This window comes from Scomber japonicus, chromosome 21, assembly GCF_027409825.1.
Source record: "Scomber japonicus isolate fScoJap1 chromosome 21, fScoJap1.pri, whole genome shotgun sequence".
Lineage (NCBI taxonomy): Eukaryota > Metazoa > Chordata > Actinopteri > Scombriformes > Scombridae > Scomber > Scomber japonicus.
The window spans coordinates 27434429-27447820 of record NC_070598.1 but is presented as its reverse complement, the minus strand read 5'-3'; positions in this window follow the sequence as shown (position 1 = coordinate 27447820).

The following is a 13392-nucleotide window of genomic DNA, read 5'->3' as shown; positions in this document are numbered from 1 at the left end:
GGAAGGCAACGTTTTTTTCTAACTAAACACTAAACCTCACAGACTTTCGACACGTCACATGTTGCTTCATTTGCGTTCACTGGAGTGAAATAACTCCAAATGATTCTTCTTTTTCTGTCTGCCATACTGCAGAGCTTCATTTATTCTCCCCTGTGATGATATGAATGACAGGGCTGCTGGCGTGTGAGCGCCTATCAGTGCATGAGTGCCAAGTATGAGGAGAGAGCGTAGGAAAAGTACTTCCTATATCCTACAGATGATTGATTGTTTTAAAAAATCTTAAGATGCCAATAAAATTGAAGCCCCCCTAAAAAAAATGATGCCACTGAGTACTCCAAAGTAGAAAAATATTTGATTAGTATCCTCAAGCCCAATTTCCACCAGGTCCGTCAGCGGCGCGTTACAGCTGTGCCGCGGTCACTGGAGCTAATATGTACCACTATAATCAATGACAGTGTTTCCACTGGGAGCGTCTCAGCAGCGTGTCAGCAACGTCCCAGCAGCGGCTCTCCACGCCGCAGCGCTATCAATAGGCAGCATTTCTATTTTTGACGGAGCTGTTTGTAACTCGCGACAAGCTCAACAGAGCAGATTGCACCAGACAGAAAGTCAGACACAGAATCGGCATAATAAAACTTCCGTCTTTCAAAATAAAACAACCTGTGCAGCCTCCCAATCGTATATCAGCAACAAACATGAATAAAACAGACAGATAAAGACTCCATCTAGCTACGTAGCTACTGACACATGAGATAAGCACAAAAATCAAGCTGCTAAATACTAACTGGAAAGTCATGGTAGGTTTCTGACATGGAAAGAATAATGTATAACCAGTGGCGTCGATCTCTGTGCACGTCTTAACTTTGTTGTTTTGCGGTCAAAAGTTACATTTCAGCTCTAAAAGAACGCCGCTACTTAGCTAGCTAGTTAGTCTGTAATGCACTGTGAAGGTCCTGGTTGTTTATAGAGTTAGGTGTGCACTCTTTTTTACCATATACTATCTTTGGGCTGACTTCCTTCTGGAGCATCAGATGCACACAGTGAAACAGGAGCTGAGCTCATTCACGTATGATTATGTGGATAATAATAATAATAATGACAATAAGAATGATGATAATAATACTAATAATAACAATAATGATAATAACACACTAATAATAATCATTATAATCACTCCACCACCCCCATTGACCTGTAGGAGTCAGGGCAGAGAGGAGCAGAGATGTCACACGGCAGTTGGGACTGGGTTTATTGTTGTATAAATAGTTTTATTCTTGCATGGTTTTTATTTATATTGTGTGTTTTAAATTACTAGTGTGTTTTTAGTTTTTATTGCATGTTTTAGATTGCCCAACTGCCAGTGAATGCACCTCATGATTGAATGCGCTGCACATGTGAGGTTCTCCCTCACAGGTCCAATCAACAGCGGAGGAGGGTCCCGACCGGAAAGAGAAGAGGAATAAAAGACCATTCAGACACCGTGGCAGAAAAAAGAGAGACAGAGCTTGGCTGGAGAGGACAGCGAGTGACCAGGAACCTTGGGCAGAGAGGAAAATGGAGACAGAGAGAGACGGAAAGTCCAGAACACTCGTCACACTCGCAGCGGCAGGGCTTCAACGCTCTGCCTGGTGTGTGAGCCCTTTGGGCTGTTAGTAATGTAATGGTAATTTCAACTCCTTTGTAAAATACCCAACCTCCCACCTTCTCACCAAGATATCAGACTTTTAAATTCCTTTGCATTTCTACTACCTGAGACACCCATTCAAACCCTTGTGTATTTTAAATTGTGTTGTCTAGACCTCTTAATTTCACACTTCACGGGGTCGGTGCCGATACCTGCGAAAGACAAAAGAGTGTGAAAGCACACCATAGGTAAGAGGCCGACCCCACAGCAGACAAAGGACGTTGAACAGGTATCCCTCAGGTATAAATGTTTAAGTTTCCCCATGCTCGGGTTCTTTCTTCATTTCGAACCGCTCGCATGTTATGTTGATTGACATTTTCTTTGCAAAGAAAATAAAACCTTGTCGGCTGACAGAAGTCTCTATTTCATTCTTCACCAAGAGCACAGAATTTCCACGACAGTAACGTTCTGGTGTGGACATCCCCATGAGAGGGTGGATTGTGTTGAACGACGAAACTGGCAGTGATTTTCTGTTTTGGAAAACAGAAAATCACTGCCAGTATGTGGCCTCCATGTTGGGAGAGACAAGCCACCGGAAATAAGCTAACGGACACTGCAACAAGTCTCCTCTTCAGAACCTCGTGTGTCACCTATCCTGGTCTGGCTGCATTCCTTTTTAAACAGAGACTTCTCGTTTTAATGGACATTGACTCTGCTGGCTTTTAACCAGGTTGAAAACATTTTAGAGGGTTTTAATCAGTTGATTTTAGTTTGATTTTAAGTTCAAGCTCTAAAAAAAATTAATTACTGTATGCACTGGCATCCATTGTTTCCGCCCTCTGTTTTGTTCATCACCAACAGTGTGCTCTCACCCGATATCCCAGAATCTGCAAACAGTCAATAATTATTACATTCATCTATATTGTCATACTCCACTCCTCACAAAGAGAGTGAGAGGGGAGAAACCTCTACTACTGGAAAGGTGAGTCTAAAGGATTTCACAGGATAGAGTCATTTGTGACAGTCTTGAAATTTTATGGAACTCAAAATGAATATGTAATATAAAACATTTCAGTCCAAGTGCACCATATAAGACTTATTTAACTTGAGCTTTTATTTAGGAGAGTAATGATTGGAAAGTGGAGATAGCCAAGAGAGAGATATATAAGACAAATTAGCCTGGCCCAAATATTTTCATGAGTACCTTAATATAACTGTAATTTATGTAATTAAGTAATATTTTTCAGGGCTTGAAATTACAACCATTTTAGTCACATATGTGCCCAAAATATATTCTGTGCGACTTCAAAATATTTGGGAGTAAACAATTATTGTGTACTTTGTGAGAACACAGTGCTTTTTGCATACAGTTTTGGATAATACATGTGGGCTCTTAATGAATAATAAGCATTGGTTAAATACGGCACTGTAACTATGTGGATTTTTTCTTTTTTTGTTGTTGTTAATGCTGTAAACATACAGTACTTCCTGTGTTTGTTGTTGTACTGTGTTAGAAATGTAATGGTGGCCTAAAACATTTACACAGTAAAGTGTCTCTGTTAAATCTGTCCAAAAGTGGAAAAGCAATTTCTCAGTTTTTGTTAGCTGTTTGTGAAATTAAACTTTCGCTCACATCCTGTGCATCTCCTGGGGGCTAAGCCCCCCCTGTCCTTAAAACCTAGTGACACCCCTGGGAGTACTATTGCCACTTACTTTTTTTTATATATATATATTATTCAAAATCAACATTCAAACATAAGCAACAAAGATGAGGGAGGAAGGTAGAGAGAGTGCGTTAAGACTTGCTTACTTCATTTGAAGATGAAGTCCATGCGCCGTTCCTTCTTCACAATAATAACACAAAAATCACAATCTTCTATTAGTCCACACACTGTCACTGCCCAAACAGTGAACAAGGAAAAAACAGAACAGCCGGTTTAGCTTAGCACACCCACAGAGTCAATCCTTTTTCTTCTACCACTCTGTTTGAAAAGTAAAGTGCGTATAATTTTCTCTCCCTTCCTTTGGTGAAGGTCCGGTAGCTCAGCCGTCGGTCTCCCCTTTGATAAAAGCTGCCGTTTTTCGTCAAAGCCTCGAAAAATGTTTTAGCCTCTCTGGAAGAGACGTCATTAAACTGCCCGCTAAATTGCTGGATGCAAAACAGCGAGAGGGCATGACGGTATGTTGACAATTTATGAAAGCAACGTGAACATAAGTGCAGCACAGACATAGTTCAGGCTGTTCACGCTGCCTTTTGACGTACATGTTAACTATAAGGGAAACTGACTGCGCATGCGCAAACAGTCACATACACACCAATGAGACAGATAGGCATAGTGTCTGTGCCTTTGCTCTGTAATGCAACGCAACGGCGAATGGCTTGTGCAGCCACTGCCTTGCCAGAATAAAGTGCTGTTGAGACGCCTTCATAAGACTATGAAAATCAGCAAATACTGACACATTCAAACCTGTAGTAAAGTTATCCAAAATTAAAAAATAATCAAACTTTGTCAACATATACAGGGAGGACTGAAATAGGCCTGCTTATAGCTCTGTTTAATTTATTTCAAAGTAGGCCTACACATGCCAGTGGATTTTTTTGACGTTTCACCCATTGCTATAACATTTGAATACAGGGTTTTTAAAGAAAATAGAAGTCTGCATGAAAAGGATGGACTGGAATGGCGTCAAATTCCCGGCCTGAATTATTGTCCCAGTCCGCCCCTGTTCCCACCTACACTGATCTTACTACTAACACTGTCGCTCACACTGCTGCTGTTGGCAAAGCTTGCCTCCACCACCCCATCCTCCACCCTTCTGGTTCAGGGTCCCATCATGGCTCCAGTCAATCTGAAATTTATGTCTTGCTTTCAGCTCACTCTGCAGGGGGTTTTAACATTGCTGCTGCTGGCTAATCGAAACAGCATAAACTGTATTTCCATTTGTCGCAATTAATGGTTGATCTATGATGACGTGTGACTGAACGTAAATTATATTCTCAACTTAATGCACAGAGAGAGAGAGAGAGAGGGAGAGAGAGAGAGAAAGAAAACCACAGATTCAGACACTGCAGCCAACTCCAATATGTAGCATTTAGAAGAAAGGAGGTAGAGCGGTCGTCCACGTCCAATTGGAAGATTGGTGGTTCGATTCCCAGCTGCTGATGTGTCCTTGGGCACTTAACCCCAAAATTGCTCCCATTGCTGTGCCAATGGTGTGTGAATGTGTATGAATGGTTAGTTTCCTCCTGATGAGCAGGTTGGCACCCTCTGTGGTAGCCCCTTTGTCAGTGTATGAATGTGTGTGAATGGGTGAATGAGACATAGTGTGAAAGCGCTTTGAGTGGTCATAACGGTTAGAAAAGCTCTATATAAGTACAGTCCATTTGAGTGACGGGGGGACGTGCAGAATCTCTTTTAATGTATCTTATATACAATCATAATGTTAACTATTGATGTTAAACCATGTTGGGCTTTGGGATACTGCACTGTTGAGCCTTCTCAGCATTGTGGGCCTAACTCGGAAAACATCAGTTATTGAGAGTTTGCCCACTGCATGACTCATTAGATTTCACTGCACTGACACGCGGAGACACACTCAAGGAATATTTCTTACATCTTGTGGAATCCATGCCATGCAAAATATTGAACTGATGGGTTACATAAAGGGTCATTATACAATAAACAAGGATTTTTTTGAGCTGTAAATCGATATTCCAGTAGTTCCCCTGAACAAAATATGTACCTAGAAATATACATGATATACTTCCAGCTGGTGATGATCTGTCTTTAACATGATGTTGCTGCCCCCTGTACAGGCATAACATTAGCCTCTACAATCCGGAAAGTGCTCCACTGGTTTGTTCATAGACTACTGATGTAACCTTGGTACAAAACACAATCCTAACTGTAAATCTACATTTGGGTGTCCTTTTTCATTTCTTACAGTGTGCTAAACACTGCATATAGTACCTACATAAATATAAATAAATAAATGGCAGTATATTGTAAGAAGTGAAAAGTATGCAGGTGGTAACAAATAATGTCAAGTCATTAAGGAGAGCAATAGCTTACTTTTTAAAGCAACCGTGTGATTAGATCATTTTTGCCATTGCAATACATTGTTGTTGTTTTTTAAATCTCGAAGAGGAAAGAATATACTGTAACATAGAAGAATCATGGTAGATATGACATTATACATTTTATTTGATCACCCATTAGTGAACATCAGCAGTCTGTCCTGAGCTGTGAGGTGGAGGAGGACAACTGTGTAATCACCCTGCTTCATTATTTCTGCTTTAATAAATCCAGTTACTCATGAATAAATGTGAGATGAGCTGTGACATATTGTGTTTTGTTGAGACACGACTATCAAAAGTGTTGAGCAACCAAGCAGAAATGAGTGTTAATGCTCTCTTGGGAGAGTAGGTAGAACAGGCTAAATGAGTGATGCATTAAAAGGTTCTTTATGCCTAAAATGTATTTGACCAAACAGGATCTCTTTGTTTAATTGAGGCAGAAAACTACAGTGTGTAGATTATACAAGATTTAAACGTCAAATGTCTTGTTAAAAATATCAGTGCTGTGGGGTTTTCAGTCAAACCTTATAGGCTGCTAGATGCAGTCATAATTTAAATAATTTATTGGGGAACTAACATCTGACAACAGATTTGAGGTCATGCTTGTACTCCACCAAGAATAATATATATAATAACATTTTTTTCAGGTCAACAGCTATTTTAGAGAATTTTACTTATTTTCTTTATTGTAAAATCTAATTTATATATTTATATCTCTTGTCTTTTGTGGTGTGTTCTTCTTCCTCTGTGTAGGCACTCGTTTTTTTATCTTCAACTTTTTATTGTTGTGCTATTATGCACCACAACACCAAGGCAAATTCCTTGTATGTGCAAACCTACTTTAGCAATAAACCTGATTTTGATTGGATAAGACGCCACTATCTTTATCCATTGTGACTTCTTAAAGAAACAGCATTAAAGGTGTGTCGACCTTTGAACAATTCAATTTATAATAAGAACGAGAAATGGTAAAAAAAATCCAACAGGGTTTTATAAGAGGAAAACCCATGATCTTTTGATCTTTTGTAGTAGTAGTGTGACAGGCCGAGCAGAAGAAACACACTGCTGTCTGCCTCTATCCCAGACTGCCACTAGGTGTCTCTGTAAACCAAATATCTCAGCAGCCTGTGTTTATTGTCCATTCCTCTGAAGTAAATTGAATTTAATCTGTTTCCTTTTCAGAAAAGCACATGATCATCCTGTGATGCTTTGCTCTTTTTTGACACAGAAAAACTGGAGCTGTTGTCGTCGGAGTATTAAGCCTAGACTGAACTTTGTTGAGACTGTTTGGTTCATCATGCATACAGTTTATTGGTTCCTTGCAGTGATCCTGGTAGTTGGCACACCTAATCTTTGTTGTGCCGGACCGCTCCATGCCCAATGCAAAGTAGAATGGTATGTATGCTTTATTTCTTTTGTACATTCTTTGATGTTATATTTGATCTTCATAAAGTTCAAGAAGTTTAGTCAAAATAATGTTTTAAAATGTATATTATTTATAATAAAGTAACACAAATACCATATTTAGTACTATCTTTATATTTCAGTTTGAAAAGATGCTGCCAGATTGTTCAGTTTATTTTTACATGAAGTCACTGTCATGCAATTGTATAATTCTTCCAGTGTTGGTGAGGGTCTGCATTTGTTTTGACATATGTCACATCTCATCATTTCATACTGCCTGCAGTTGATGCTTTAGAGGTCTGAATACTAACTCGCAGGGGTGTCACTAGGTTTTAAGGACGGGGGGGCTTATTCCCCAGGAGATGCACAGGATGTGAGCGAAAGTTTAATTTCACAAACAGCTAACAAAAACTGAGAAATTGCTTTTCCACTTTTGGACAGATTTAACAGAGACACTTTACTGTGTAAATGTTTTAGGCCACCATTACATTTCTAACACAGTACAACAACAAACACAGGAAGTACTGTATGTTTACAGCATTAACAACAACAAAAAAAGAAAAAATCCACATAGTTACAGTGCCGTATTTAACCAATGCTTATTATTCATTAAGAGCCCACATGTATTATCCAAAACTGTATGCAAAAAGCACTGTGTTCTCACAAAGTACACAATAATTGTTTACTCCCAAATATTTTGAAGTCGCACAGAATATATTTTGGGCACATATGTGACTAAAATGGTTGTAATTTCAAGCCCTGAAAAATATTACTTAATTACATAAATTACAGTTATATTAAGGTACTCATGAAAATATTTGGGCCAGGCTAATTTGTCTTATATATCTCTCTCTTGGCTATCTCCACTTTCCAATCATTACTCTCCTAAATAAAAGCTCAAGTTAAATAAGTCTTATATGGTGCACTTGGACTGAAATGTTTTATATTACATATTCATTTTGAGTTCCATAAAATTTCAAGACTGTCACAAATGACTCTATCCTGTGAAATCCTTTAGACTCACCTTTCCAGTAGTAGAGGTTTCTCCCCTCTCACTCTCTCTCTCTGCCCTGACTCCTACAGGTCAATAGGGGTGGTGGAGTGATCCGACTGATTATTATTAGTGTATTATTATTATTATTATTATTACCATTATCATTATTATTATCCACATAATCATACGTGAATGAGCTCAGCTCTTGTTTCACTGTGTGCATCTGATGCTCCAGAAGGAAGTCACCCCAAAGATAGTATATGGTAAAAAAGAGTGCACACCTAACCCTATAAACAACCAGGACCTTCACAGTGCATTTCAGACTAACTAGCTAGCTAAAGTAGTGGCGTTCTTTTAGAGCTGAAATGTAACTTTTGACTGCAAAACAACAAAGGTAAGACGTGCACAGAGATCGTCTATACAGCACGCATCTCACGCTGCCTCTTGTACAGGGGGCTCTCTCCTACAGAGTGTGCAAGGCTGCAAGCCAGGTTTTTATTTGTCAAACAGGGAGCATTTGGTAATTACGTGGGACTTTCTGCTGTTAGCTGGGGTGCTGGAGCTAACTTATTGTTACTATCTGCAGTGATGAATACTTTCTTGAAAAATGTTTGTATATCCATTCATGTTCACGTTCTTCTCCTAATGATGCTGTAGTCGGTTCTGTGTGCTGGCTGAAGCCCCCCTAAAATAGGCCTAATGACGCCACTGCTAACTGGACCCCTTTTATGTTCCCATAGAACTGTCATCTAATTGTCAGAGGAAATGTGTATTACATTGATGCTGTGGTACTTGAATGGTTGTCCTTATAATTACTGTAAATTACAATCACAGAAACATATATGTATAAGTGATGACTAGCTAGATCTAATCTTAGCCTGACTATTGATCTATTGCTGCATTCTGCTATACTTACAGTCTTGCCAAATGTGAGAATAAACATGTGAGGTCTGTTGAACAGACAGTATTATAGGAAAGACCATGAGGTCATTTGAAGTAAGGACATACAGTATGTCAGCCAAAGTCATGGCACTCGAGGAAAGGATTCCATGGCCATAAATATATTGTCTTTAAATCTTATCAATCATGCAATTGACCTGAGAGTTTGAGTACATAATGGGCCTGATTTACTAAGATCCCAAATAAAGGGTACTATATTGCATGTGCAGTCCAACAGATTGCATGTTTGGTTAGTGTGTGTTTTGCGGGTGATCTACTAAGAATAACTGTATAAATGGCAACAGGTGCATGCACTAGTATTTAAATGAGGGTTTTGTGTCTTAATGGAGAGTTTGGATGAGCAGAAAGCCCACAAGTCAAAATAAAACCTGATCCCATGGAATTAGAGGTTCTAGTGGAAGAGGTTAACACATATATTGAGATATAGCAAAGAAATATTACCAGAAAAAACACTATATGGGAGAGTATTTGTGACAAAGTCAATGTTGTTAGTAAAACCAAAAATATTCCACTCCAAAAATAGTAACACGGGTGGAAAAAATCACTTCTCTGTGTATTCTGACGTTTGCACGCATTTTTACACATGTAGACCTTCAGTAAACCAGGCACAATGTATACAAATGGATTACATGAAATGTCCATAATTCATGATTTCACACACTGTGCCAGCCTAGCAAGCAGCCAAATCTTAACAGCACTGAGAAAGAGAACCTAACAATATTTTGCCTGGCAACATTTCCACCATAACATTCAAAACTTCATTTTGGTTGTTATTTTTTTGTTTGTTTTGCAATGCCAATGCTTTGAATTGCATTATATGTAGTTGTTGTTTTTCATTTCTTTCCAATCAAAACAACCTGACCTTGGTTAGCATAGGAGACAGTCAGTCTGATCAAGACAGCTGCATATCCCAGCCAACATCAGTAGACAGAGAAATGAACTGCTCTGAAAGGGAGAGGTCATGACCTACTGCTTCCAAGATAGAAAATGACCAGTGATTGACCATGGGGAACACAAATATCTCCCTCACAAGGCTGGTCTTCAGTCATATTCCGAGTGTCAGGTTAACCCTTTATCAGCCATGACTGAAGTGGATCCCCCATCAGAATGATGGGCACTAGTGTGTTTTGGATCTGTGCCCCAAAGGTTGTGAAAATATATGATTACATCTCTCATACTGAAGAGAAATACTGTGATCATGGCATGACAATGCAAATCTTGGTTAAGGCTTTCAGTTATATAATTGCACGTCAAAATCAATAGTTCATACTGTACTACAACAACTGTCAATATGATTGGTCATAAAGTCCTAATATGTCATGACTTAAATGTACAAACAATTATAATAAGATTAGAAACTTAATTTTGCTGTTTTTGTTTTTGCAGTGCTAATGAACTGCTTAAGAAGATTACTCACATGCTTGTTGTTCATATTTTCAAAACAACTCTATGTACATTTGGGAGTATTCTGGGTCATTTGTCCATCTCATCAGCTGTTATCAATTTAACTGGCAGTTGAATCACAGAGCAGGCTACTGAGATGCAATTTCTATTGTGACTCAAAAGCTTCCTTCCTGGCCTTAGACAGTATTCCAGTATTCCTCATAATGAAAAGCCTCAGTGTCACTATGTTTCATTTAACTCAGGTCATCTTGACATTCATTCATTTTCTTTACCGCTTATCCTTGAGAGGGTCATGGGGGAGCTGGAGCCAATCTCAGCTGACACCTTGGACAGGTCACCAGTCAATCACAGTGCTAACATACAAAGAAACAGATGACCATTCACACTTACATGCAATTTATAGTCACCAATTACCCTAACCTACATGTTTTTGGTTTGTGGGAGGATGCCAGAGTACCTGTAGAGAACCCAGACAGGCACAGGGAAAACATGCAGAAGGGCCCAAGCTAGCCAGTGGGTTCAAATCAAGAACCCTCATGTTGGGAGGCACTGTACCGCCTTCATCATCTTGACATGATATTTATAAAATTCCCTGTCTCACACTGTCTCAATTCTCCTCTAGTTCTCCTCTACCTGATTTCCCCCGGAACTGTCAGTTGAGAACTTCTGACCATCATTTGCTTGGCTGTTTTACATGATTCTTCTTACATTTAATAACACACAGGATTTGATAAGGAAGAATAGTCCACTTGTTTTTTCATTAATGTATACAGAAATCTCATTTAAGACTTTAAATTTTCATCATCACCTTCATTTCTGCAAGTAGTCGATTGATTGAAGATAATATAATTGATGTTTTTTCTATTATTTAGTAACTCACTCTAAGTGGAAGAGAAAACCTAAGCAAGGTCTCTTAATACTCCACACTTTAGTAACAGAGACACGGACCAGGCTTTGATCTTTCTTGTATTGTTTAAACTCTATACAATTATATATATAAAAAAACAATCGAATGAATTTAGTACAAAAACTGTAAGTTATTATGCTACTAAAATACTGCTATAATAAAAGCAGTAATATAAAGTCAGCTTTTCATCACAAAGAAAAAAGAAAACTGACATCTAGTCAAAGAATAGCAATCACAACTAAAGCCCAATAGATGGCACCATTTTCTTTAAAATGGACACTTGAGTCCTTTCCAATCCTCTTGTAAGTCTAAGGGCCTGATTTACCACAATCCCAAATAAATGGTACTAATTTGCGTGTACAGTGCAATAGATAGCGTGTGTTGTTAGTATGCGTTTTGCGGGTGATCTACTAAGAATAACTGACAGTCGAGATAGGAAAGTAAATGAAAACAGGTGCAAGAGGGTACAGACAGCAGTATTTGCAAGTCTTAATGGAGCATTTGGACAAGCAGAAAATGAAGTTTGATCCCATGGAGTTAGAGGTTCTAGTGGAAGAGCTTAACAAATATACTGAGTTATAACAAAATAAACAAGTTATTACCAAAAAAAACGAGATATGGGAGAGTGTTTGTGACAAAGTCAATGTTGTTAGTAAATTCAAAAATATTCCACTCCAAAAATATTGACATGGGTGGAAAAAATCTGTTCTTTGCATATTCTGTCATTGTGCCTTCGTCTCCTCTCCACAGTAACAGAAGTCATCTGTGCACAGTGTGCAGCTGGTTAATACCTGCCCTTCAAAGGTATTATTTATAGACATAAACTCAGGCTCTTTGTGTTTTAGGACAATCTGGGAACTCACATGGACCTAGAAGCACATTCAGTGTGTTATGTTTCTCCTGCAGGTACTTTGGGATACCATGCCAAGTGGTTTATGAATCCCTGGTTTCACAGATTAAGAAGTGGAGAACCATGGCTGGCTGCACCATGGGAGGACAGAAGTGCCTGTACAAGGTATGTGTGTGCCCCACCCATAATAAAAAACTGTGTGATTGAGGTACTATAGACAAACTACTGACAGAATATTTTTAATCACTACAGCTCAACAGGTTTTGAATTGTATTCCACTAAGGCACAACTGAAATAATGAAAGTCTTACATTTCTGTATGCATTTTTGCACAATTTTGAGGCTTGTGTTGTTGAATGACCATGTGTCAAGATATTGTGATTTGTTCCATTTAATAATACACCACAAGTGTCATTTAAAGTAAAATTCAGTTATGGTATTCTAGTTCACATAATTCACCAGAAAGGTTAGGATGCCCTGAATTGGACAGTGGAGGTTTTATGTCTGTGGTTTTTAATCAAACATGGTTTGGTGTCTTTGCAGTTGCAGTCTGCTTCTGTTCACTTTATAGCTGCAAAACACACCACTCCCTTTAAGAGGTCTGTGGATGACATCAACTTCCGGCTGGTCTCCCGTAATTTCTTCACTTGCTGTCACGTTTCGGTAGGTTTGCACTTGCTAAAATTCTTATTTGACAGTTTCTGGAAAACCAAACTAGCTGTCATGCAGCCTCTGACCTCTCAGTCTGAGTCCCTGTCCTCCATGTCTCTCTCCCTCCTTCCTCTCTCCATGTTTTCTCTCTATCTCAATCTCTCACTGTACATTTTTTTTCTTTAATGGACTCTGTCTTACTACTCATTACTGCCTCTGCCTGTCTGATTCTGATTCTGTGAAGTCTGACATACAGTAACTCTGTCTCTAGGCCATGTCCGTCTCTGAGACCTGGTATGCCATTAAAGACCACGGCACCAACTACTGCAACCTCTACAACCTCATGGAAGGTAAGATTGCACAATAGGAGGATGAGTTTCCTCTTTGAACTTCAGAATTCACAACCGTTGTTCACAATGTTCACAATGTTCAACCTAATTCTCTTCTTTTATTGGATATATTTGGAAATGAAGAGGAAAATCCCTTTTACTTCATCACTAACACAATATTAACGGTCAATT